The sequence below is a fragment of the Lygodium microphyllum genome, chromosome 30 (assembly GCF_053477565.2).
Source record: "Lygodium microphyllum isolate KBCC chromosome 30, Lygodium_microphyllum_v1.1.10, whole genome shotgun sequence".
NCBI lineage: Eukaryota > Viridiplantae > Streptophyta > Polypodiopsida > Schizaeales > Lygodiaceae > Lygodium > Lygodium microphyllum.
The window spans coordinates 34,115,606-34,119,936 of record NC_141164.1 but is presented as its reverse complement, the minus strand read 5'-3'; the positions used below and the strand labels follow the sequence as shown (position 1 = coordinate 34,119,936).

The following is a 4,331-nucleotide window of genomic DNA, read 5'->3' as shown; positions in this document are numbered from 1 at the left end:
TGATTCAATATTCTATTAGAGTCTTTAAGATTTTATCCTACTAATTTGTTGAGATATGATTTCTTTTAGTTCTCATTGGAGCTTGATTGCAATAGACTGTTTGGATAAGCAATGTTTTTTAATCAACTCTATGAAAGGAAGCCATGTAAATGCTAAATTGTAAGTTATATTATCCAAGGGCTCCTTGATATTTCAATTCTTTTTTTTTTGTAAGTACTCTAAATTTCAATATATTTTTTATATAAAGGTGCAAAAAGATTAATTGAAGAGCTAGAGAAAAGACCCCCTATGCCGTCTGATTTGCTTGCAACAATGCAAAATAGACAAGTTGCGGTAAGTTATTGATTAAAATAATTGAAACATAAGTTTATTCTATGAACTACCATCCTTCCTCTTTATAGTTTTACTTTGTGTTGGTGGTTGTAGTGTCCTCATCAAGATTATAGCCATTCTTGTGGCTGGAGGGTGATTGCAAATGCTAGAAGAATGGTTAACTTTGTTTATCTTAATGATGATAAACATGTAAAGGTAATATGAAAGATGCTAAACTTTAAGATAGATATTCATTGCAAATAGTCCATTGATGATAAAAATATAGTCTATTGTAAGAACAATAATGAACTAAAACTCTTTTTTCTATAAATGTGTGACAGGTTTCGAAGGATTGCTATGCATATGAGCATGTTTGGTATGTCAGAGCAAAGCTCTTGAAGTATATAATGATCAATTGTATACAACCAACAATAGAGATTTGCACCATGAAGGAGATGCGGTGCCTATAACCACGGAAGGTGAAGCCACAACTTCAACACCTTTACCCACACCTTCTATACCCAAGACATCAAAGAAAGACAAAAGGACTCCTAGAAATGATAGTCTCCAAAAAAGAAATAGCTTTGCCATATCGCCTTGTAAGCCTTCATATATAGAAATTTGCCCTTCAGTCCTTGTATATCTCATAGAGATGGCAGATAGATATCTGCTACAAAATTTGTACATATATTTTATATTGATGGTAAAGATATCTTTTCTTGAATGTCCTTGCAGTGTATATTATTTTCTCTCCTTTTCGATATCTGCAAAAAATAAATAACAAATGTTTGTTAGTTAGGAAGTGAGATCTTGATATACATCTAAGTAGATATAATATGATGTGAAAACTTACTCGTTTCTTGTCAAGTTGGAATACAAAGGAGCATGGTAGTTCAATGTCTTCATTTTGTAAATCCATCCTCACTTGATGTAGCGTACATGATTTTCTGATCTTTAAGATTGCAATAATATCCTCGTTGAACCAAATATCAAGATCCACTATAGGATCTTTGCTGAAATTATTAAGATTCTGGTCTAAAACAACTAGACTACTATCAACAAAATGCCATCGACTATAGTAAAAGCTAAGGATAAAATTTTGAGTAGCAATCATATATTTACAAGCTATAGAGTCTTGATCTATCTTACATATAATTTTTCCTTCTGTCCTTGTATCCCATCCTTCATCAACAAATTGTATGATATGATCATATGTTAGTCTCTTCACTAAAAGCATGGTTTTTGTTATTCTTATCTCCATATTAGAGAAGAAATCAATAAATATATTAATAGGCATAAACAAAGTAACTTTGCTTAGCCTACTTGAGATATTAGATTTTAGTGCTTTCTGGATCTCAGAAAATATCTTACATCTATAGCCCTCACTAGTAGCTGGACTTGGCAAAGGCCACTCAAAGCTTGAAAAATTTGGCAAAGGAAGCAAGTTTATTGATCCCCATTGGCAACGCAGCATAGGAATAACATAAGAATGGTCATAAAAGAATATTCCATTCTCTGCAAGCTCTGTATTCTTTCTACCTCTATATATTTCTTCTCCAATTGAACCATGTATAACATCAATAACATCAATAATAGACTCCACTGGTTGCCATTCCTCAAGATTAGAGGGATAAACATCTACAAGACAAACAAATATTATAATGGAAAAACCTAAACCATGTTTAAGAAAGGAAAAATTTTAAGAATCAAATTCTTACAATTGGGTCTATGCATTGGAAGCTTTAAAGATCCAGGTTTCAAACACAGCTCTCTATGCATGAACACATGTTGCACTAGTACCTCTTTGATGCTATTCTTATTTGCTCAAAGCTTAAAATCTCGGATTCTGCCCTTCCAAGCAGAGATAAACGAGCTCTCATGTCTTTGCCTTTTTCCACGTTTTGCTTGTTGTATGGTGATCCAACTACCTTTGCTAATGATAGTAGGAATCCATCTTCCATCAGTTTGGAATGAGTTAAATACTGATATGGATGTGATTTGGGAGCTTGGATGCCTTGTTGAAGGTTGAATTTCTGTATCCATGGTAGAAGAGAGAGAGAGAGAGAGAGAGAGAGACACACACACACACACACACAGAGGACTAGGCTACCATAACGGAGGGAAAAACAATAGAGGAATAAAAGAAAGGAGGAAAAAAACTAAGTGCCATGCTTTTCACTAATTTGAATTTCGATTACATCAGTCATTATAATTAATCTAAAAACATCATTAAATAAAAGTAGCAGAGACTTTATGCCATTAATGCAAAAGATGTCATAATCACAAATATAAGAGACTAAAAATAGATAATAAAAATATAAATTCGTAATATTATTATATTTATATATTTTTATAAAATAATTTTTTATTTTTTTTAATAGAAGTTCCGTTACGGAGGCTTTGCTCTTATTGGTCTAGAGCACTCTCTCTCCACATCCTAAAAGGCATTTTCAAGACCTCAAAACTTCCCTAATGCATGGGATGTCATCAGCTTGGATTTCATTGTGGAACTACCCGAGTCCCATGGGTACACAATCATCTTTGTAGTGGTGGACTATTTTTTCAAACAGGCCCACTTCATCCCGACCAAACCACTACTAAATGCCAAGGAGATAGCACGTCTCTTCTTCACACATATATTCAAACTTCATGGCTTACCACTGGCCATAGTATTAGATAGGGATGGAAGATTCATGAGCGACATGTGGAAGGAACTTTTCAAGACCCTGAAAACACAATTGAGATTCTCATAATCCTTCCACCCGAAGACAGATGGACAGACAGAACGAGTCAACCAAGGCATCGAAGACTATCTCCGAAGTTATGCCCCAGTGGACCAGAAAGATTGGACCCTGTACCTTGATGTCTTGGAATTCCACTACAATAGCTCTATCCATTCGGCAACGGGGTACACTCCCTTTGAGTTAGCCACAGGAAAAGAAGTCATCACACCACTGGCCTTAGCATCCGAAGCAGCCAAAGCAGAAGATCAAGATGCATAAGAGTTCCTAAAGAAATGGAGAGACCGAAATGCAGCGGCTAAGCAAAGCCTCGAGCAGAGCAAGATCACCATGACCGAGCAAGCCAACAAGAAAAGAAAGGTTGTACTATTCGCCAAAGGAGACATAGTCCTAGTCAGCTCTAAGAATATGTCACTTCCCAAGAATATGACTCCCAAGTTCAATCACCACTACTATGGACCCTACTGAATCACTCAAGTGCTGAACGAAGTCACCTATAAACTGGACCTGCCAGACAGTGTTTGTGTTCATAATGCGTTTCATGCTCGTCTTCTGCACAGGTTCTATCCAGACAACCAATGGGGACGGTGCATACCAATGCTCCATTCCAACGGTCCCTTCGAAGTAGAGCATTCCTCCAACGCCAGGAACAAAGAGGCTTCCCCGAATACCTCACCAAGTGGCGCGGGCGTCCACTCAAGGAGGCCACTTGGATCTCAGAAGCAGAGGCTCGCGAAGGTGAAAAAGATGCCTTCGCCCTTTGGCTCGAGGAGAACCCCTCTGCCCCTTGCAACGACCCTTGAACCTCTCCAAAAAACCAAAACAAAGCGGTTCTTAATCATAGACCCCAACGTGTCTCCACTCCTCAAATGTAATTGAGTCGAGGGTGGACCCGCATGGTGATAATCATCAATAACTCCAAACACAAAGCCCCAATAATCCAGTCTAAATGGGCAGACATTGGCTAGCTTACTAGAAAAGGCTATGTTAAGATCCCCAAGTCTTAGTGCGGCAGACACTGGCCAGTCTGATAGTATAGACTGTGTTAAGATCCCGCAGTCCCTTAGACTGACAGACACTGACCAGCTTGATAGGAAAAGCTGTGTTAAGACCCCGGATGAGTCAATAACAAACGCTACCTTTAGATTGCTGAGGACAGCAATCCAGTAAAGCGGGGGTGAGTGTAAGGGCTTTGTAGCTATACTATGCCGTTGCTACCGAATGCACCTATATAGGGAGTAGTAGTGACTCAAAGCCCTGCCTTGTTTCCACACTACG

The 4,331-nt window shown here is 37.8% G+C and overlaps 1 long non-coding RNA gene across 1 annotated transcript; it reads right to left on the bottom strand.

Moving 5' to 3' along the window:
* Window positions 1–804: 804 nt before the first annotated feature.
* Window positions 805–3,832, bottom strand: LOC148009710 (uncharacterized). The gene is made up of 3 exons (XR_015689735.1): window positions 2,031–3,832; window positions 1,166–1,950; window positions 805–1,076 (listed from the first exon to the last, which is right to left on the bottom strand). It is a non-coding gene; the product is annotated as an uncharacterized LOC148009710 (long non-coding RNA).
* Between the last annotated feature and the right edge of the window lie 499 nt (window positions 3,833–4,331).